The 24,025-nt window shown below is 39.2% G+C and overlaps 1 protein-coding gene across 3 annotated transcripts in view; it reads right to left on the bottom strand.

Annotated features, from left to right (window-relative positions):
• The window catches only part of ACSL4 (acyl-CoA synthetase long chain family member 4), a 68,966-nt gene extending 47,795 nt beyond the window's left edge, over positions 1–21,171 (bottom strand). The window contains exon 1 of one of the 3 annotated variants that reach the window (XM_065916296.1): positions 21,007–21,171. The gene's annotated coding sequence lies outside the window, so the exon portion shown is untranslated. The remainder of the gene's footprint in view (positions 1–21,006) is intronic. The other 2 variants (XM_065916298.1, XM_065916297.1) reach the window with 2 other exon arrangements.
• Between the last annotated feature and the right edge of the window lie 2,854 nt (positions 21,172–24,025).

Genomic DNA, 24,025 nt, shown 5'->3' with positions numbered 1-24,025 from the left:
CTTAAAATGAAATGTGAGAACATTAGAAAGCAAAAAAGTACACTATTTCTAACCTTTTGGTTACCTAGGATGAAATTAACATTATCAAGACAGAAAGGTACATTCTCTTTAAATGCTCTCAATAGAACAACTGCATTTAAATAAGAAAATTTTTAAAGCCACAAATATCAAGAATCCTATTTGTAAGATCCACCTAAGATACAGCTTGACTATTAGGAGGCAGTCACTGGGAAGAACTGTTTTAATAGATGAAAATTGCTGACACATTGGTAACTGTTGACTCAGGAGTAATGATCTTCCGATACTGATTTAAAAGAGTGTTTTGAACAAATTGATTGCATAATATCAAACATTGGACTTACCACATTTCTTCCTTTCAAGTTTACTCAAGCAGTGTGTTGATACATGGGTAATTCTGAGTTTACAAGGCCTTTATTAAAATACTGAAGAATTGAACAATGCTTGAAAGAAGTATTTGTTACCTTAAGGGATCTTGACCAGAAAGTACTGCTGTGTAACAATCAAAACTTTCCACAAGCTTGGGAAATTTTTGCCAGAAGTTACATTTTGTTTTTAAAGACATGACTCAATAAATAAACACAGAGAGAGCACTAAGATAATGAACAATAAGTACTCATGAAGCAATCATTTTAGGGGGAAAACATTAGCATTTTCTTCTACAATAAAGATGAGATTGATAAACTACTTGAGAAAAGAAAATATATTTTTAGAAATACAGACTCTTAGAGCTAAAATATGGCCTGTTTTGATGACTCTCAAAGTATCTGGGGCCACCAGTTTCTGGCAGTACTACTGTTCATAATATTGCAAGTGCCACTTTCATTTCTGCCAGGAATAAGTTTTATTTGCTGAAAAAAAATGCACTTGAGTTCTGTCGAAAGTAGTGCCAATTAAGAATAAAGAAATTGTTCAGTGTTGCCAAATGTATACAGAAAGGCACTTTATATCCCATTAACAGAAGTGTAAATTGGTACAAGTTTTATAGAAAGTAATTCAGAAGCTTTAAGTCATACTTACCTCATGACTAATTTCACTCTACTTCTAGGACTAGCTAAGGAAATAGAAATGCACATGCACACAAAAACATAGACAACAGTCACTGCTGTGATATAAATAACAGAAAACTAGAAACAGCAGCAAATATCCAAAAGGAGACTGGTAAAATAATGATGTAGCCTCATGATTTAACACTACAGTCATCAAACGCAGTATAGTCAAAGATTTTTAAGGATATGAAAAAATGGTCAAGACATTAATAAGTGAAATTGGATTAACACAAAACTTAACCAAATATATGCAGGCTACCAGCTGAAATATTCATCTCTGGACTGTAGAATTATAGGTGATTTTTAGTTTTGTCCTATTTTTCCCTACATTTTCTAAAACTGCTACAGTGAACATATATTACTTTTATCATTCAATACATAAGTAAAAAATACAGCACCAGTGTCAATTAATTCTAGTGTGTGTCTATGTTTATATGTGGGTATTGATAAGTGACAATGAACATGGCCCATAAGGCATTTGGCCCTACTGACATGGTGAAGTGATGCTACAAAAGGAGCCAAGAGCTTACATAACTGCATTGTAGAGAGAAGATCAGTTCTTAAACTAGACTCAAAAGTAAAAGAAACTTCTTTTGCTGGTGTAATATGATCTATGAAGTGAAATAAAATGAGTGAGTTTTTTTCTTGCTGTAACTACATTGTAACCCGCCAGGCTCCTCTGTCCACAGGATTTCCCAGGCAAGAATACTGGAGTTGGGGTAGCCATTCCCTTCTCCAGGGGATCTTCCCGACCCAGGTATTGAACCCAGGTCTCCCCCACTACAGACAGATTCTTTACCATCTGAGCCACCAGGGAAGCCCACTGGCAAGTGAATAGGAAATATCCAAAAGCCAGATAATCGAAAGGGGTTCTGCACAGATGGACATATCAATAATTTCCTTAATGTCCACAGTTCCACCCACTTATCCAATGAAAAGAAACAGGAATTCAAATGTCAGGTGACACTGGCAAAAGATTTAAGAGGTATGAGAAGAGTCATACTGGCATTCCTCTGCCCCACAAAGAAAATATTTTTCAGCTAGCCCAAGTATATTAACACTAATAGTTTATTAAGTAATACTAATGTAATATTAATATCAATCAGCCCCCTAATGGGAATTGAGGCCTGCCTGCCCCCAGGTGAAAGCATCACAGGCAGAAGGCAGCAAATGAGTATCCTTTGCTTGCTTCCCACACGGTGATAGGAAGGACGATACAGGGAGGGGATTTTAGAAGTACCTTCTCCATCAGTACCCACTTGTTTACAACCTGAACTCTGGGACCAGTGGCTCAGAATATTAGAGGAGCTCATCTTACCTAAGACTGTCTTGCTTCAGACATTCCAGTCAACTGTGGTATCAGGTTACTAATATGTACTAGCTGACTTCAGAAAGCTGTAGGAGGCAGAAAGGGTTGAATCATTTCTTTCCCTCAAAGTTTTCATTTCAAAATGTTTCGGGCAACAGTAAAGTATCATTAAGTAATCTCATTTCCTGTAAAGGCCCACACAGCTCAACTATGTCCTGCAATAACCTCGACAGGGCCTAGCGGCGCTGAGTTCACAATGCTCAGAGTAATAACAGGCACACAGCAGCTCCGAGGAACATCCCTCTGCAGTACACAATAACGCAGTTACTTGAAAATTAGTGTTTTTACTCCAAAGTAGAGAGAAAGCTATCTGTGGCTGCTGGGTAACTCAACTAACTGAGTTGAGCCAGTGCTTCCAAAGCTAAGCTCACAAATTTGAGCCCTGTGTGAATTGGTGAAGAATCTGCCTGCAATGCAAGAGATGAGGGTTCGAGCCCTGGGTCAGGAGATCCCCTGGAGAAGGAAATGGCAACTCACTCCAGGATTCTTGCCTGGAAAATTCCATGGACACTGGAACCTGGTGGGCTCCATGGGATCACAAAGAGTCGGATACAACTGAGTGACCAAACTCACATACATGTGAGTTGGTGAAAAAAAAAGGCAATCACATTTCTCAGCTTGCTAATGTATATTCCCTGGTTGTCGTGTGTTGTCCCAGATTCTTACCAGAATTCTTATCAGAGTTGTTCCCCCTCAACCTTTTTCCTTTTTTTGGAGAGACAACCCTAGTGATGACCCAGTAATAACCCTAACTCTGGTCCCACAGAGAACAAGGTAAGAATGTATGGCTACATCAGCAGAAGCCAACCTTCACAACTGGAAAGACACTTCCATGTACTAAGTCCTGACTGAATCCACAGTCATATACAAATGGGCAAGTAAATGAAATAATCAGCTCTGTGCCATTAAACACACACACGAGTTTTTATTCCAAGTGTTTCAGCAATATCAAATTATGATAACTTTAAATATTTTATCTACAACCAAACATTTATAATCCCACTTCTAAAATCTACTTAGATTTTAATTGGTAATTTCTAACTGAAGTCAAGTCCTCATCTTACAAAGCATACACTTGTATATTAAGTACATAAAGGATAAATCAGATCCATTTTAAGAAAATACCGCCACAAATAGGTTTTTAACTTATGACTTTTAAAGACTATAATCCTATTTAAGAAGTTGTGCTTACCCTTTCACTAAATTAACCTATTGCCAAACCAACTTTGTACTTATGCACTCAGTCATGTCCAACTCTTTGCAACCCCATGGACTGAGCAGACAAAAATTCTAACTTTGTAGGGAATACAAATCTGATACTCATTTCTGAAAAATACAACCAATTATAACTTGCCATCTAAGAATTTCTGGAAAATACAGGTTAGGAACCATAGAGTTGCATATCAAATGAGGTATTTGATTCCCAGTGATAAAAGACTGAAGCAAATAGGAGAAATTCCAGGCTAACCCAGATGCTGTAAGCTTAAGGAATTTTTCACCTATTTATAAGCTTCAGTTCTTGGAAGAGGCTGTATCCCAGCTTACTAAGAAAGATTTTATTTAATTTGGCCCATCAGAAAAAAATAAAGACCACAGATGAACAGGATAAGGTGCTATGCTCCAGCAAAGGCTAAAGGGAGGGGGACAGTGAAGCTCCAGTACACACAACACACCGCCCTGATGGGGGGTAATTGTGAACCAACGTGCTGGAGCCAGTCGGCCTGGGTCCAGTTCCTGGCGGTGCCACTTACTAGAGTTGAATGACCTCGGGCAAGTTATGTACCCTCTGCGCCTCATTTGCCACAACCCTGAAATGGAGGGAATAATACTACTACCTCCCGGGACTGCTGTGAAACTGAAATGAGCTGATCTCACAGCTCCAGCCATCACGAACTTCTTTTAGGTTCTCAAAAGCACCAAGCTTAATCTCTCACCTCTGCATCTAGCACACGCTTTTCTCTTTGCCAAGAACATTCTCTTCTCCCTTTTCTTGGCTTCCTTTAGGTCTTAGTTTAAATGACACTTCTAAAAAACCTTCCTTGACCTCCCCACTTTATGTCAGGTGCCTCTGCTGTTTGTCCTCCCAGTGCTCATAGAGCACAACACCTAAATGTGTTCAAGTTTCTGTTCCCCAGCTGGGCTATAAGCTCTTTAAAGACAGAAGTCATATCTGTCCCCATCACTGCTATAATCCCGAGAACCCAGCACAGTACAGGTACACAGTAGGTGCTTATAAAACAGTTCTGGACTGAAATAACAAGTCATGCTAAAGAGGAAGGGGACCAAGGAATGAATTCCCACTTAAATCTTTCACTCTGGGCAGAAATGTATGCCTCTTCATATCTGAGATGTATAGGAATACTTCCTCTCATCTATTGAGAAGTTTGAAATTAAACACGAGACATGCCACATTCTGGCAGAATACAAGTTTTATGGCCATTCTGGGTAGGAATAATGATTTCACAAGCAGAGCAAGTAACAGTCTGTTCAGTATGTTTACATCTATGATTTCATGTCTCATATTCCAAAGCCTTTACTGACATAAGGATATCGCAGCAAAATTATATGGCTAGGGTACCGCTCCAATTCTCATCAGCTGGGCTAAATGAAATCCATTAGTGCAACTGGCACAGATGGAGAGAAGCAAAGGAAGGTGAGACCATGAACGTGGAAAAACAGGAAAGAAAAAAAAAGTGAAAGTAGTATTAAGAGCGGAGAAGGCAATGGCAACCCACTCCAGTACTCCTGCCTGGAGAATCCCAGGGACGGGGAGAGCCTGGTGGGCTGCGGGGTCTACGGGGTCGCACAGAGTCGGACAGGTCTGAAGCGACTTAGTAGCAGTAGCAGCAGCAGCAGCACCAGCAGCATTAAGAGCAACATCAGCTGCGAGTCTACAAGGAACCACTGGGTGGCGCCAGTGCCCCTGGCTATCCAATACAGATATGGAACCAGGAGGCAGAGCCATCAATTAGCCTGCATCTTCCAGAGCTTAGTTTAAATGCTCAGAAGCTTATTTTCAGCATACTGATGGACAGATGCAATTCACCAGATTTCAAGTTCTCTGCATGTATCATTAACACAGGCATAGGTCTGAAGGATGTTGTGTTTATCAGAGACACCTGGAAGGTGATTTGTCAACACTTTTACCTGGTGAAATTTTTTAGAGTCAGCTTATCATTCTAAATGCAGAGAATCTCAGAGTGAGATGCCAGGGATTCTGAGTGGAGTGAGAAGGAAGGAAGGGAAACAGAATGACTTAGAAAGCTTTTCAAAAAACTATTAGGTGGTATTATCCCACATTTTAAAATATACACTCATGAATTGATTTTGGCAGTTTTTCTTTAGTCCCTCTTAAACCACTTTTAGTGGAAATAAAGAATATACTTTGTCTTAGTAAACAAATATGATCTTTATCGGAAATTTTTCAAAATACAAATAAAGATTTTTTCTTAAATAAAAAAAAAATTTAAGTTGAGCCATATAAAATTGCTGATAGTCAAAAAACTGTTACATACCTCCCAAAACAGCAATTTCAAACAGTTCAACCAAATACACATCTATTTAGAATCACTAGTTTAGTGAGCCACTGTTACTGATAAGAGTGTCCTATCTGTCAGGTTTGTTGGGGGAAAAAAGGTTGAGAATACATGCATAGTTTCTCTTTAATCATGAAGAGTTAATTGAACAAATAAATGGAAACAAAATAACTAAAGATAGGGAATTTTCTGGCAGCCCAGTGGTTAGGACTCCGTGCTTTCACTGCTGAGGATATGTGTTCAATCCCTGGTTGAGGAACTAAGATTCTGCAAGCCACATAACATGACAAAAAAAAAAAAAAAAAACCCTCAGGACAGGGAATAAATTATATTAAAAAATAGCAGACATGGGAACATGTTCACCAAAAAAGTAAACGCTATATTAAGTGTAAAAGCAATTACAAAACAGTATATAAAACACATTTTGTGTTTTGTTGTTGTTCACTCAGTCGTGTCTGACTTTGCGACCCCATGAACTGCAGCATGCCAGGCTTCCATGTTCTTCACTATCTCCTAGAGTTTGCTCAAACTCATGGCCATTGAGTCGGGAAAGCCATCCAACCATTTTGTCCTCTGTCATCCTCTTCTCCTCCTGCCCTCAATCTTTTCCAGCATCAGGGTCTTTTCTAAGACCCAGTGTTTTAGGGGCATTCAAAATGTTTGGGGGCATATGGAAGGATATATACTAAAAATCTCCATAGATGTCTCTGGGTAGGGGGTTACCCTTACTTTGTTTTGTCTTTTTATCCGTACATGTTTCTAACAATTTTGGATCCTGGAACAGGAAGAAAAACAAAGACTTTGGTAGGAAAACTAGGGAAATCCACACAAATTCTATACTGTAGAGTACTGTGCCACTGTCTGTTATGTAAAATGTTAACCTTAGGGGAAGTTGGGGGAAAAGATATCCAGAACATCAGAACTATCTTCATAAATTCATTGTAAATCTAACATTATTTCAACATGAAATACTTATTTTAAAAAATAAGCCATGTATTAAGATCACGCCTTTTAAACCTAGAAGAAAAAATCCATTTGGTTAAAAAGATTCCTACATTTAAAGAATAATATTGTGGAATCAAACTTCTTTTATAGATAGAAGCTTTGAAGAAGCTATGCCTTCTAGCATGATAACCAAAAGCTGTAAAGACTTAATGACATATGCATTGCCTTTCATAATATGAAAGTGAAGTTACCCTATTGGGCAAAGACTCACTGAAGCCGGAAATAAATTGCTGAGTCTCTATTTTCTTTGATTTTGTAATCATCATTGCTGAAGACCAACCACCATAAGAACATTTGAGGGAAGGAATTAAAAGTAAGTACAGCCAGTAACAATCATTTTCTTTTTTTTTTTTAATTTAAAAAATGTATTTACTTTTTGTCTGCACTCGATCATCACTGCTGCACTAGGGCTTTCTCTAGTTACAGCGGAGTGGGGGCTACTCTCTAGTTGTGGTGCATGGACTTATTGCCGTGGCGTCTCTTGTTGCAGAGCATGGACTATAGCCTCTAGGCCCATAGGCTTCAGTAGTTGTGGCTCAAAGGCTCAGTAGTTGCTGGGCACCAGCTTAGTTAGTTACCCCATGGCATGTGGGATCTTCTCAGACCAGAGATCGAACCCATGTCTCCTGCATTGGCAGGCAGATTCTCAATCACTGGACCACCAGGGAAGTCCCAACCCTTTTCTTTTGTAATATTTTTAGTTGTAATATTTCTAGTTGTCAAATTCCAGGCAGCTACAGGTACATGAACATACATTCATTCATGAAAAATCCAGTGAACATTTACTATGCCCTCTCCTTCTGGAGCTTAGTGTTCAACAGATAACAGTTTAAGAGGACATTAGACTAGGCACTTTCCTGGTGGTCCAGTGGTTAAGAATCTGCCTTTCAATGCAGGGGGTGCAGGTTCAACCTCTGATCCAGGAGCTAAGATCTGCATGCTTTGTGGCCAAAAAACCACAACATAAAACAGAAGCAGTATTGTAATAAATCCAATAAAGACTTTTAAAATGATCAACATCAGAAAAACCTTTAAAAAAATTTTATAAAAAGAGGCCATGAGACTAACACAGAGAGCAGACATGCACCTGTAACAGGAAAGGAGGGTCACCCATGAGTCAACCCTCAACCCGATATGCCCAATCAGATAATCATCTTACCTTTTATTAATAAAAAGCTAATAATAATAGCTACCCTCTAGAATTGTCCAGTTATACCTGTTACTGCTTAGGGATCAGCTGGCTTGCTCAAAATGTATTTTTTTAATCCTTAAATATTGGAACAAGAAGAATTATGCAAAGCCAAAGGATGAAAGTGAGGTTCTGAAAAGAAAGAAAGGAAAGGAAAATGCAGCAGAAGTACACAAACAGAAAACTAAAAGGTTTTGATCAATTTCATCTGCAGACTGCTACCCAGCTGTTACAAAAGCTGTAAGCTTTCTGGTTATAATACTACTCTGGCAAGTGTAAAATTTGGAATAGGGCAGTTCCATTGCAAAACACACCCAACCGAGGTTTTGTTACCTGGAAGTTTCATTAGTTGAGTATTGAAAATGCATCAATAAGGTATTTCTGCAGATGAGACCCAAAACAAGAATTTCAAAAAACAGATTTAAAAAGAAGCACCAGTGTGCTAAGAACTCCCAAGAAGAGCAGAAGTCTTTCCCATCTCAATGGGACACTGCTTAAGAAAGGGCTATTATGTATCCCCATAAAAAGGTCAGCAGAAACTTGCTGCAATTTCAACAGTGTTGATATTCCCTACTAGTAGATATCACCCATTTATCTCTAAAGCAATTAATTTTTGCTGTATCTGCAATGTAATCTGCCTTAAGACATCCCTTTGCAGTTATTTCTGTAAATTTTTAAGCGAAAATGTATCATCTTTAAGTTAAGTTATAATTCAATCCTCCTAGAAACATTTGCAAACAATAGGAGGAGCAGTAAAAGCGCTTTGCTTTCTCATGTACTGCATGGGGCAATACACTGCTTACTCTTCTTCAAAAGCAAAACTAAGGTCAACACAGAGGCGGTTCTGAAAACAAACGTTCTCCGTTAAGCACACATCTTGAGGTCTGATGGTTGTGTGACAGTAACAGGCCAGATTTTTAAAGAATAAGAAAAGATATTATCAAAATACTTTCAGCACCTCAATTTCATTGTTTCCAGGGCTGCTATGTCTGAAAATAGAAGAGAAAGGTACTAAGGTTTGGCATCTGGTGCCAAGTCCACCTAGACAACATCCTGATATTTCATCAGCAGTGGGGCAGTGCCAGTAAAAAAAGAAAAAAAAATTTAAGGTCAAGCAATAGCAAGACATGGCCCCAGACCCAGCCAAGTACCAAACTCAAAACAAACTCTAAAAGTTTAGATCATTCCACAGAATAATTTTATGTAACTCAAATATGTAACTGTGAGGCTTTGAGACACTATTGATTTTCTTTCATGCAGCAGGTAGAGGTAAGCAGTAGAGGCAACAAATCTAAGAATAGATTTTCCATCCTAAACAGATTCCTAATCACTCCTCTCAAAGCAGAAGAAACACTTCTCATAATCTCATGACAAAATGTTATGACATCTTGAAGAGACCAGACAAATAAAATGACCTTAGTGTCACAACAGCTAGAAACGATGCAAGAGTGAAGAAATCTAATCTAGGTTGAAAAGTAATTCAACCAGAATTAGCTGCATCAAAATAAGTTGTGTGCATCTCGTAAAAGTCATTAAAGTAGCATATATGTGTTTCATAACAACCCCATATTTGAAGAAGACAAATAGAATTTTGACTCAATTTTGCAGATTTCCACTGAGGACTGTGATATCATCAGATTAAACACTGCAAGGCTTCTCAATATTCTCTTAGTTTAGGGATTCGATAGGCTACAGCTCGGAGAAGGCAATGGCACCCCACTCCAGTACTCTTGCCTGGAAAATCCCATGGATGGAGGAGCCTGGTAGGCTGCGGTCCATGGGGTTGCTAAGAGTCGGACACGACTGAGCGACTTTACTTTCACTTTTCACTTTCATGCATTGGAGAAGGAAATGGCAACCCACTCCAGTGTTCTGGCAGCCCACCAGGCTCCCCCGTCCCTGGGATCGCATAGAGTCGGATATGACTGAAGTGACTTAGTAGTAGCAGGCTACAGCTGGTTTCTAAAATATGTCTTTAAACTACAAACTGGAGCTGAGATTCCTAGTTTTCAAAACTCAAGGTACATTCTGGCTAGAGACTGTATGCTCACAGCCACCTCCCACTCCTTTGGTCATGCCTTAGTATAGAATCCACCTCCTCTTTCCTGTGGGCAATGCCCTAAGCAACATGACCCTTCAATCAAAGGCAGGGAGGGAGGTGGACAACAGTCTTCATCAGTTGAGAACAACTAGAAGCAAGATTAACAGGAAGCACTTCCTCCTTGTGTTTTTTAGCCGCTAAGTCATGTCCAACTTTTGCGACCCCATGGACTGTAGCCTGCCAGGCTCCTCTGTCCATGGGATTTCCCAGGCAGGAATACTGGAGTGGGTTGCCATGCCCTCCTCGAGGGGATCTTCCCAACCCAGCGATGGAACCAAGAGACTTCTTGCATTGGCAGGCAGATTCTTCACCACTGGGCCACCAGGGAAACACACTTTCTCCCTAAGAAGTTTAAAGAAAAAACACCCTACAATCTTTAAGGGCTAGGGGCTTTATGAGAAAAAGATCAGTGGTCTGAAAGTTGAGTTAGGAACAACTCCGCCATTTCACCACATGTATATCACTGCAATCATAGGCCAATCACTCCTCACAAACATTTCATATAACCAAAGAACAATGGCTCAAATGCAGGGTACCGCTGACATAAGACAGAGATTAGGGAGCTATCTGAGCACTGGAATATTCTTTTCCCAAGAGCCAGGTAGAACAGTCTTCCTTTGCAGACTCCATATACTTACAGTGACAGCAAAAGGACCCTACTGAGCTAGGATTCAAGTCAGCCAGCAGGACTAGTGCACGTGTCTTTACAACTGCAGTGAACACTTTGTACTTCTGGGGTTGAGAATCATCATCGCTGATTCAATTCTACTCAGTCCTAAAAGAAAGACTGGAATAGTGAGGTTGGGGAACTCCATTTCAAAACAAGAATAAAAAACAGAAAAGCGAGATTCACCAGGGAGGTTTCCATTTTGCAGTTGTCTTTTCTAAAATTACTTGTAAAGAAGTAAATTATTTGGGGGGATACTTCCTAAAGAAAGCTACTCCCTTATTAACAGTTTAATTCTCAAAGATCTCCTGGTGATTAAGAGAACATTAAAATTAATGTACATAAGGGCATAAATTAAAAACCTGCTTCTACATAAAAATCCTGGCCTTTACACTTGACACTAAAAACAAAATCGAAGGAAAGGGATCCCAAAATTTCTGGTGGAAAGTCTGAGTTGTATAATATCCTTCCAAGTTCATTTTGCCTAAAAATGTATAACATGTAACTATATTTGAATGAATATGCTAATACTGACATTTCTTTCTACTGAGGGAAATAAACACTACACATTTTCCCATCTGCAGGTCGCTATAATTCACCAAATAGTGAGCCTGAACCCTGCCTTTTCTAGTTTCCAGAGTATGGAAACCACTTTCTTCACAGATATTCTAACCTACTTCTGTAAGGAAATGCCTGGGCACAGAGGGAATCCCAAATATTTTACCAAAGGCTTTAAACCATTCTAGACTAACCTGCAATTGACCAAATCCGGAAGGTTTCTGCGGTTCCAAGTATAAGAATACCATTATCCCGGCCTGCTTTTCTCTTTTCTACTCTATTTGTCTGAAACACATTCATCTGACAGTTATTTATGGCTAGTTCTGTTCAGTTCCACCCCTGAGTCAAGTTACGGTTTTTCAACTATTCTTTTAAGCTACTTCTCAACTTACCATCTTCAGCAGTCATGGAGAACAGAGCACCTTTTACTTGGATGCATCCCATGAGATACTAGTGCTAGCTGTGTCTTCTCTTCTGTTTCCAAAGCCATAACTGAACTTTAAGCTCATTCAACCAAGTTCCTGTTTCCTGTCTGCAAGAAGTTTTCAGCTTTCAGTTCATTTCAAAAGCAGAAATGACTAATATATTCTGAGAAAAACGAATGATCACCATTTCATAGGGAGCAGCTCTGCCCATTTTTGCTGACCTTTTCTTTACGACATCACCTAGGTACTCCCAGGGGAGTGGTCCTCCAAAAACCCTGTCATTTCTATTTTTAACAGTATTAGAATGCTTCAGGCACATGTTGAAGGTAATAAGCAGAATACCTAAGAGAAAACAGGTATTTCACCATGCCTTCCACTGCCTTAACTTCTAACAATCACTAGAAGCCACCATAAATGTTTCAAATACTTCTGTTAATAGTCTCATCTCACACGCACCTATCATTAATCAAGTGAGAAATGGGAAAAGTCTATTCTGCGTGCATGCTTAGTGGCTCAGTCGTGTCTGACTCTGCAACCTCATGGACTGTTGCCTGCCAGGCTCCTCTGTCCATGGGATTTTTACTCCCCTATAAAATCTTCTAACTTCACAGTGCCTATGAAAAAAAATCATCTTGCTGCAAAATCAATTCCAGAAAGGCCTTGGAGAATGGGGATGCTATTTCAATCGCCATAACAAAAATATGAGCAGCTACACTGGGCCATCACATTAACACCACTGTCTACAATGTAGAATAGTCTTTTGTTAAATATTCTATTGAATTCATCATAAAGTAAGGTTTTTTCATCTTTAAATCCCACAGTATAAATCCATAAGTGGTTATAATGAGCCTATAGCAGATGTGCTTTATGAATGCTTCTCGATGAAATATGAGCAGAATACATACTATATAAATCAAACTTGGTCCTGCAACACACTTCTCTTAATGTTCAATTTTGCTGTAGACTGAGATACCATTGACAAAGATTCATGTTGCCACAGACACCCAGATTTTCTTTACTTTTATAAACTGTGAAAGAACACAACTACGCCCACACATTTACCAAAAATTAGTCAGAGCAGTTGGTTTTTCTTTGAACCAAAATAACTGTTCAAGCTCAGTTTTAAAACCTTCATTAAAACCAAACCACACCCAAAAGATCCCTAATGACCTTTTAATATACTGTACTTATACATCATTACTAGTAACTTAAATAACATGTGCATAAATTCAAAACAGAACTGAACTGGTTTAACATTGAGAATTTTTTCATTCATTGGTTATTTACTTTTGGTGGCCATGACTTTGTTTGAAGATTATAGTTTGTCCCAGAAATCAGTTATTTTAAGTGGAACACTACATTTACCTGGCACATGGTTGTTCTTTTTCCCACTAGGATGTCTTTTTCACTTATTCACGGTTATCGATCATGAAAGATGCTCACTGTATAGATAGAGTCCAGTTAAAGGAAGCAAGTTACAAATCGGTATGTACACTAAGAACCCTTCTTTTGTAGAAAGAAGATACATATGTTTGCATACATGCATGTGTGTGTGCATGCAAGTGTCCATACATGTATGTACACAAACGTGTGCCTAAAAGTTGACAATAGATCTCCCTGGGTATGGGATTATGGTGCTTTTATTCTTTTTTATACTTAAATTTTCAGTGCAGAAAATTCAGAAAATACAAATAGTTTTAAAAATAATGTTCTTCCTTTGTTAAAGTACTAAGTACTCTCTAAATACAAGGTACTCACCCCATTTCTAGCACAATGTTATCGTATATAGCACAATGAAGAAAATGCATTGTAAATATCCTTCAATGTGTAATGTTGCATATGAGGAATCTGTAAAATTACTATCAAAAGGATAATCATATATTAAAATGCATTATAGAATTGTATAGTGTAAAAAGTATAAGTATCTCTATAATGCCTTCCTTTTGCCCTAGAGATAACTATTCATGGTGCCTATCAGTCAAACCTCTTTGTATTATCCATATGCATGGCAAGGTTTTGTCTTTTTTAGATAAGTGGAATCATGGTATATGGAGTGTTATATAATTCCCTCCACCCTTTAACAACATATTTTGGAACTCCCATGTCCATTTATATAGATCTAAGGGATTTCTTTCCTTTAATAGTTTCATATTATTCCACAGAACAGCACGTTATTATTTAAGTCATTCCCCTCTGATGGACATTTAGGTTGCTGCCAAGTCTTCACCGTTACCAAGCTTCATTGCTTTGAAATCTTGTATATATTTTTATACAAATGTGCAAATACTTACCCAGAATAGCTTCCTACAGAATTACTGGGTCAAAAATATATGCACATTTAAAAATGAGAGGATTTTGGCACTCTATCAAAAAGCTACACAATTCACACTCTCATTAAAGTGTATAACAGTGCTCATTCTTTTCTAAAAGTGGATATTACAGTTTTTGCCAATGTATTTGGTAAAAAAAATTGGTTTTCATTTCCCTAATTACTAGAGTGAATTTGAGCATCTTTTCTTTTTGAATCATTATTTCCATTTCTTTTCTTTTTTTTGTAAAAGGCCAATTCACAACCCTCACTTTTTCTAATAGGTACCTTTTACTTATTGATCTGTAGAAGCTCTTTACATATCATAGATATTATATAGTAGAAACCTTTTAACCTAATTTTATTTGGAACACAATTAGCTAATTTAAAAAGTCAACTAAGGTGAACAATCATAAAAAAAATATGCTCATGACAAACATTTCATTTTATCTTCATTTTATCAGTGGTAAATGTACACTCATTCATCAAGTTCTTGATAAAGGGCCAGGAAGCCAAAACCTTTCTTTAACTCCAGGCCCACTGACTGTAAAGAAATTTAAACTGAATTCTTAGATAATGCAGAACTTCAAAGAACTTAAAAGATACTTGCAAGGAACTATTAGTGGAGAACCCTTCAGATTTACATATATATTTTATACAAATCTTTTATCATTGTCTTACACACACCTAATTATACACTTACAACTTGCTTTCATCAACTCATTTCAAAATATACCATTTGTTTTGTTACAATAAACCTATCCCCCAACTTCAACTATCAGCTGTATTTGCTGAATTTTATTTCTTTCATATCTTTATGCACTCTGCACTTCAACTCCTATATAATATGAAGCAAATCCCAGACATCATATCATTTCATATGTAAATTTTCAGTAAGAACTTCAATTCCTCACTACTCAGATTGTATCATTATATGAAAATAAATTTCATATTTACAAAAACAAGAACAAGCATAGTAATTCATAATAAAATAATAATTCATATTTTTAATTATTTAATTCATAATAATTCAGTAATAAAAGGATCTGTTGTACTGGTGGGTTCACAAGTCTGGCATATCAGATACCAATCTACTAATAGCAAGTGTTCAGTTCATAGTGTGTTTTACAAAACAAACGAATATCATTTAATATGGTGGGTCAGTCAAGTGGAAGTCAATAAAAGATTCCATGGCATATATAAAAATTATTTTCCTCCAGCCTGTCATATGACTTTTCAACTTTGTTACAGTGTGTTGTGCTTTCCAGAAGTTTTTAAAATATATACATAGATTTTTTTAAAAGACAGCTTTAACTTATTTTGGAGTATGATGTGAGGCAGGGACCCATTTCTTTCCAAATATATAGTGAAACAGTCCAAACACAATTTCCATTTTCAGCCTTAAGTATGAACTTCTAACTTACAAAAGGAATTTGTGCACACAAAATAATAAACAAACAGTCTTAAGTTCAGCTTGACAGGCTCAAACTACTATGTATCTAAAGATCACAGTAACTTTGGGAGGAGGAGCAACAGAACTGCCATACCTGGCTCTGTCATTACCACTCCGGCACACAACAGAATCTCCAAAGGATATGGCGACTAGATAGGCCTGCTTCTGAATCTCACCAGTTGCCAAACTTACAAACTGACATTTACACTGAAATAGCCCACACTTGACAAAAACAACAAAATTAACTTTTCCAACTCTCCATCTGTTCCTTAACACTGCCTCTAGATCAGTGCCTTTGGACACAATAAAGAAAATGAATACACTCTTCCAAACCACAATTTCCACATGGAAATATACCTAAAAGATACTAAATGTCAAGGTAACATTTGTTAAATTACCTTTAAAGCATAGAGACTCAATAACTTGTTATAAGGTTGCTTTATCTCTGGGCAAACTTTTTGTATAAAGGACCAGAGAGTAAATTGACTTTTAGGGCCCTTAAGTTCTCTGTTTCAACTCTGACACTGTATTTTGAATGCAGCCAAACAACACATAAATGAATGGATGTGCCTGTATTCCAACAGAACTTTATTTACAAAAACAGGTGGTGGGCAGGATTTGGTCACAGGCAGTATTTTACCCACCATTGTCTTACACCAATGACTGATCTCTTCCAACTAGAAATCCACTATCCTGGCTATAAATTTATTGAGCAAATATTGTGACACTGAAGGGGCAATTAACAATTTCAGTGCCCCCTTACAGAAATGAATACTCTTAAAAATCAATCACTAAGCTTTTCCTGTAAGTTCTTCTCAAACAAGAGCACATATATTTTTCAAAATAATACTTGTAAGCTACCTTAAACCTAATGCTTATTTTAAAAGATAATTAAAATGAATATTAAGTAGCTACTATAAAAGAAAAATATACAGTCTAGACAGGCAAATTCAACATTCTATTCATTATTCTGAGCAGAACAAGCCTACTAAATCTATCATCATATTCGCAACTTCACTACTCAAAATGCAGAAGCAGACTTTCAAAGTACATTTAAATGAGAACTCAATTTTTTCTCTTTGGATTACTTACCAGAAATGTTGATTAGAAACTACACACTTTTGCCAAAATATTTTAAAATTAGAAAGTGAAACTTAAAATCTCCTTGGCATATGACGCATCTACTTAATTTTAAAATATTAATTTTAATGTTATGGTGACTGCCTGGTAAGGTAGAAATTATACTTTTAAGGCACAAAAGGATGGCAGCCATTTTAATCCAGTGAGAACATGTATAAGTATGGATTCACACTCTAAGCCATCAAGGTCACTTGTTTGAAGAATACATCTGAGCTCTAGGAATGCTCAAAGAAAAAAACATGCTCACAATGCTTACAGAAATACTGGATGTTATACAGAACAGCAAGGAATAAAATTAAATAACAAAGGTACATAAGATTCCTTCACACTATCCATAAGAGGGAAAACTGACAAACTGGACCTCATCAAAATTAAAGACTTTTATTCTGTGAAACTCGCCTATGAAGAGGACAAAAACGTAAGCTGCAGTCTGGGAGAAGATATTTGCAAACCACATGGCCAACAAAGCACTAGTATTGAGAATTATATAAAGAACTCTCAGAACAGTAAAAAAAAAAAAAAAATCCAACTAGAGAATGGAGAAAAGACATGAACATACATTTCACTGATGAAAATACAGAGATATGAAAAGATATCCAACATCATAGCCATTAGGGAAATGCAAATTAAAACCATGACAAGATATCACCGAATATATATCTATCAGAATGGCTAAAAATAAAAAATAGTAGCAACTCCAAGTGCTGGCAAAGATGGGAACCATTCATGCATTGCTGAGGGAATATAAAATGGCACAATCACTCTGGAAAGCAGTTCGGCAGTTCCTTACTAAACATCCACACAAGCATCAATTGCACTCTTGGGCAATTATCCTAGAGAAATGAAAATTTACGTTCATACAAAACCCAGTACATAACTGTTCATAGGAGCTTTATTCATAACGGGTTACAAAGTACAAGAAAGAACCAGATGTCCTTCAATGGGTGAATGATTAAACTATAATACATCCACAGCGTGGAATACGACTCAAGAATGAGAAGAACTATTGATACAAAATATATTCCCTGCAAGAATCTCCACACAATTACACTGAGTGAAAAAACATCAACCAGGCAAAGAAAACACATTAGGGGTTGCCAGGAGGTCAGGGAGGGAGTGAGATGGCTATAAAAGGACATCAGAGACCTTTGGGGTGATGGAACTGTTCTGTATCTTGACTGTGGTGGTGGTTACAGGAACTTACACTTGTGCTAACACTGCATAGAGCCAAACTGTTGTTGTTTAGTCACCAAGTTGTACCCAACTCTTTTGCAACCCCATGGACTGTAGCTGGCCAGGCTCCTCTGTCCATGGGATTTTCCAGGCAAGAAACATGGAGTGGGTTGCTATCTCCTTCTCCAGAGAATCTTCCTGACCCAGGGATCAAACCCACGTCTCCTGCATTGGCAGGCGGATTCTTTATCACTATATATTGCCTCTGTATATTGCCTATAGAGAAGCCCACAGAACTAAGTACACACACCCAAGTGAGTGCATGTAAAACGGGAGATCTCTGAATCAGGTGGCTGGATTGTACCTGTTTCAATCTCCTTGTGATATTATGCTACAGTTATGCCAGATGTTACCGCTAAGAAAATTAAAGGGTATTGTTTTTTACAATTGTATGAGAATGTACAACTATCTTAAACAGCTAAAAGAGAAACAAATAAAAGGAATATATAAAACCAGTCAACAGCAGGAGTGAGAAAAACAAACCTTTCATTTTTGCTAAAGTCTCAGTAATTGAAAGTCAAGGAATGGAAAGGAAAAAAAGGAACACCAAGAAGAGAGTCTACAGGCTACAATTAGCACAATTATCTCCTCCTCCCCTGTGGAGCCTTAACTTCCCCAGGATTTTATGTCCCTGATTTGACTGTTGTTAATAAAAATAAACTGACACACAAAACTACCTCTCCACAACCCTCACCACCATCGCCTCCATCCTGGACGATAAAATTAAACCTTGGAGGGAAAGGATTGTCTTCTCAACCATCATACCCTAGAGGCTTGGCACAAAATAAATGACAGATGGAGGAGTGAGATAAGTTGAATGAAGGAACAAACGAATGAATGAATGAGATGCTTGCATATTCTTTTCAAATTACCTAGCCAATTACAGGTACAAGGCAGTCTGTATACATTCCCATACAAATTTCTTAAAAGCCTTGAACCTTTAAAGAAAAATAAAGTGTGGTATGCATACCCTTTACTTGCAAGCTGAAGTGAACAATACCTGACTTTTGTAGAATGCTTCCCAATATACAGACTTTCACAGAGAGTAATTCATTTGATATGGATGAATTAAGAATTATGCATATATAGATTGGAACTAATATAAGCAGATCTTTGAGAAAAACGTTCTAAATAACTAAGGACTTAATTAATGATTTACGGCACAGCCTTAACGCAAACTGTGACAGATATGTATTGTCAAATTAGGGGACTTATGCAGATTATTCTGACGACATCAAGACTCTTTTACAGAAGTGAAGTAAAGTAACTTGTTCAAGGTTATACATTTAGATAGCACTGGAACTGCACGTCAGCTTCTCCAGAGTCCCAATTCATTTCTCTTCCCACGGAATTAGGCAAGCCTCTCCTTTCTCCACCCATCCTGCCCCTATCCAAAACACTCAAAAATGTTCTTCTGAATCACTTACTTTTAAAATCGGGGCTTTAGGGGGGAAAATTGAATTTATTCAAGATGTTTATTGTTGCATTACACCTTCTGTGGATTTTTAGGTGTCAAATTACTTCTATCAGAACAGTAAGGTACTTTATTCTACGTTGGGAGAAGAGTAACAGTTCAGTGTTTCATCCTCTGCCAAAATGGCAGAGAGGGCGTTAATTCTTACAGGAGTTTTAGGTGTTTCACACTTCTTTTCAATCTAAAAGATGAGCTATTTTACAATTCAAGGAAGAGGCCTCACACTATGCAAATCTTAATTGATACGCTCATTGACAGTAGTCATTGGAACTCTGCTTACAAACTTACGCATCAAGAGCAATTAAAAGGATTTGTTAGAAGTAATATAAAAGAAAACCTAATGCGACAAGCAACTACCGGGAAACGTGGATTTCATCAGGTTAAATCTCCCTTACGCTGCAACACGTTACAATACTAACCGTGAATTCACAGGTCTTAAAATCAAAATACTAGAAGGAACCTTCGTTCAACATCCTCAATTTTGTAAATGAGCTAACTGAGGCGTTGATTAAACCATTAAGCAATAGAGCAGACTGCTTACTTTTTCAGAGGGACTCATTTAAATGCCATTTCGCCGTTGTTTCTTAGAGCGATGATTGATTCTTTTAACGTGAAAAGAGCGATTAGAGCAAAGTCATTTCAAGAGGGTGGAAAAAATGCCTTTGAAAGAGGAGATGCTGGAGTGAAGAGGAGAAATGACGTCTTATTTCAAATATGTAACCCCTTAATGGGGGTTAGGCAGTGAATCATATTCTCCTCTATTTTTCTCAGTGCTATAGACATCGACCACAGTTCTTTCTGTAGGGCACTCGAATGAGAGGAAGAGGAAGTGAATAAAGCTGATGCTAAATATACAGCACCCACGGAGGGCAGGGATGTAGATAGGTAGGAGAGGAAAAAACACGAGCATGCTCCTGCTAGAAACCAGTCGTTTTCTAACCTACCTAAAGATAGGAAGCTAAGAGGATATCGGAAGCTAGGGCATCCTTCAAATTCGAAGGGCGGATGCTTCTAGAGCCAGAAAGAGTCCCAAGCTCTCAGATATAGAGCGACTCGAAACGGACAAAATGGAGTTGAGGTCCGGGGGCGTCCTAAAGGTCGTTTGGAGGTCTGGCGAGTCCCTGGTGTGCTCATTGGGGAAAGGTCATGGCAAAGCCTAGCACCACGATCTGGAAGAGCTTTTGGCCCTGGGGGGGGGGGGGGTTAAGCGGCATGAAGAGGCAGACCAGGGTCTCGAAGACCCTCAGCAAAGGAGACGATACCGGCATCTCGGGAAATCTTCCCGGCCCCGGAGGAGGCGGGCGGGTAAATCTCCCAGGCTCTAGAAGAAACCGAACGGATTTCGGGAACAGGAACGTCCCCCCACCCCACGTCCTCCGGGCTCAGGTGTGGGACGGTGGCGCGGCCAGAGCGGGGGGCCCGGGCCATAGCAACGGGATAGGGGTGCCGGGGCCGGAGCCTCGCAGGTTACGGCTACTTACCCGAGGCGCTGCCTGCGGCGAGATCGCAGCCGGCGGGCGCTCGGCACTCTAGAAGCAGGCGGAAAGGAGCCGCGTGCCCGCTAGCGCCGGGACGAGGAGGGGCGCGCCGCGGAGGCCGGAGAAAAAGCCGCAGCAGCGCGCGCGCGCCCGGAGGGCCAGCGGAGGCGGGGCGAGGCGCAGCGGCGCGCGGGCCCGGAAAAGACGCGCCCGGAGGGGCGGGCGGAGCGGGGGCGCGCGGTGGTGTGGCACAGCCGGCCGAATCGCGGGCGACGGCCCGCTCAGCCCACCCACGCTCCCGCCTCCGCTCACCCCGACGTCAGCCGAAAAGGAGGGGCGGCGAGGGCCGTTAGAACGCGGGGGGCGGAGGGGAGGTGCGGGGGAACCGAGTTGGCTAACGGCTCCCCGCGGGTTTGCCTTAGGGTCCAGCTCCCGCACCCGCCGCAGGTGATGGAGCGTGCTTTCGGGAGGTTCCGGCGCTTATCTGATTTTAGCGAGCTACCCCACAGGCCCACGCCCGCACCTGCGCTCGCTTTCCCAGGACTCCACCCCAGAATGAAAGTTCCCCTCGGGGCATATTCCAGCTGCCCTTTCAAGATACGCATCTTCGGACTTCACTACTCTTTAGAGAGAGATCTTAACGTTCTTTGCCGAAGACATCCTGCCCCTCCAAGCCCCACCTAACGCCTCTCTTGCACCTTTATCGCGCCTCACTGCGTTAAGACCCCATACAGCCACCCCCACTTATGAAATATCACAAGAATGCAGGGTTTTCGCTTTATGCCTTGTGTTTCTACGATGGTGTCGTGGCAAAAAGAGCTCACAACCGATAAGGAAATGTCACCGCAGCACTGTGACATCTTACTGGCCCTAATCGTTGCTTCTGAGCCAGTCCTACAAATAATCTTCCCAAGAGATTCAAGAAACTGCTGTTAAAAATAAAATGCTGGCGAACTGTCTTGGAGCTTCAAAAGAGACCGTAATTGTAAATAAGCCACGACAAACTGCCAAGAATATATCACCAAAAGAAAGAAAATGCCAGTATTCTTTCAGTTCCCTGATATTTAATGGAGGACTAGCTTCCTTTTCTTGCTAGGCATGGACATGTCATTTCACTGTTTTTCATTTTCCCATATAATTATGGGAGGTAACAATGCTTGTATGTTTGTGTGTGTGTGTGTGTGTGTGTGTGTGTGTGTGTGTCCAACTCAGATTACAGGCCAGAGTTGTTCTTAGACTTTAGTATGCATCTGAATCATCTGGGGTGCTTGTTAAAATATGGATACCTGCATCTGAGTGGGGCTGAGAAATTTGAATCTTTAATAAGCATCTCAGGTGACACTATAGGTGGTTGGAAGCCCGCAATTGGAGAGCTGAGAGCTGCAGACTTTATATGTTACTTCTTTGAAGTGGGATTACTCATCCAATTTTCAACAGGCCCACCCACTTATATATAATATGCCTATGAATATTGCTATGGCAGTCATATAACTTCTTTTTTTCAAGACTGACCTAGAAAGTTCAAGACTTCAAACAACAAGTTTAATTGTCATGTTTATTTATGAGATCTTGTTGTAATACCAGAAATAAGTAATCATTTGTCAGCTATAAAATTCACTGGGCACCAACAGTGTACAGAGCACTGTCAAGTATAGCAAACACAAATGAAATCAAACAAATGATCATCCCTGCCCTCAACAAACTTAGTGTCTAGTGATGGAATGAAAACACAGAGAACAGACCCAATAGACCACATAAATCAGACCAAAATGAAAAAAAAAAAAAAAAAACTCGTAATGAAAGTACATACTTCTGTCAATTTCCTTTACTAGCAGGCATTTAGCCCAGAATTTTTCAATTGGGTAATTTTTTCTGAACACTGAGTCAGTCGTAGGTTGCTAAAGTTCCTCCAGCTTTAGAAGGTGTAAAGGAAAGAGCCTGAAGCTATCAGTTTTTGTTTGTATGTATGAATCTGTGCATGTACATACCTATATATAAGCATGTCTGTAAATACAGATATATTTATCAGACCAAGAAACTAGTTGAATTTTCAAGATCTTTATCACATGCTAGTCATTCAAGCTAACAGTTCTGGCTACCTTTATCATCTGCCTTTTCCTCTCTAGTTATCCACACTCAGGACGAAGAGGATAGAATGATCTCCAAAAAGGAAACCAAGTGTATCCACGCTGTTTCTAGCTGCTCTTTTTTCACTTTTTCAAGGTCAAAATAAACTTTGCTTAATTTCTTGTCATCAGAAACCCTCTGGAAGTGTACTACCCAGAAGCAAAACATCCCCCAAGCCACCTGTCAGACATTTTAGAGAGAATATTTGCATCATTGTTTACTAGTTTGGAAGACATGGAATTATTATCCCTATTTTACAGATAGAGAAACAGATGCAGGTTAAACGACTTGTCTAGACATACAACTAACCAGTAGCAGAGCCTGGATTTCCCATCACAATTATGATTCCCAGACCAGGGTGCTTGCAACTACATCAGGCTCCCTAGGTAATAAGTTTTACCCAGGACAACCAGTCCAATTAGAAACAGAAGAGAGAAACATATGAACATGGAGAAAAGTTAGGAAAATGTACAGGGCAATTGACAGATTCAACATACAGCATAAAAAGCACTGAAAGCACGGAAATTAAACTGAAGGCAAACAGAATTTACAGGACAGCTCTGTTAGCAGGTACTGATATTTAGACCTTGCCCATTTTACTCTCCTGTAACAAGAAGCTGAAACAGATAGCCAGGCTGCTCTTGGCATTAGTTATTTATGGAAGGGCAGAAAACAACTGTTCTTCATTGACTGTGTAACAAGCCTTTGCATGTTAAACATACTTCACATGTTTGTAAAATAATAATTTCCTTTTTGGTCTCACTACAAGCAGCAGGACTTTATAATAATATTTGTATAGCCAAGTGATGTTATGCTTTGTCATTCATGAGACCTTATTTTTTTTAGACCCAATAACCAAGCCAAATATTGTCTTCAGTGGCGTGTCTGAAACTGG

The sequence above is a fragment of the Muntiacus reevesi genome, chromosome X (genome assembly GCF_963930625.1).
Source record: "Muntiacus reevesi chromosome X, mMunRee1.1, whole genome shotgun sequence".
NCBI lineage: Eukaryota > Metazoa > Chordata > Mammalia > Artiodactyla > Cervidae > Muntiacus > Muntiacus reevesi.
Note: the sequence above shows the minus strand (reverse complement) of the source record. Positions and strands in the feature narration are given on the sequence as shown.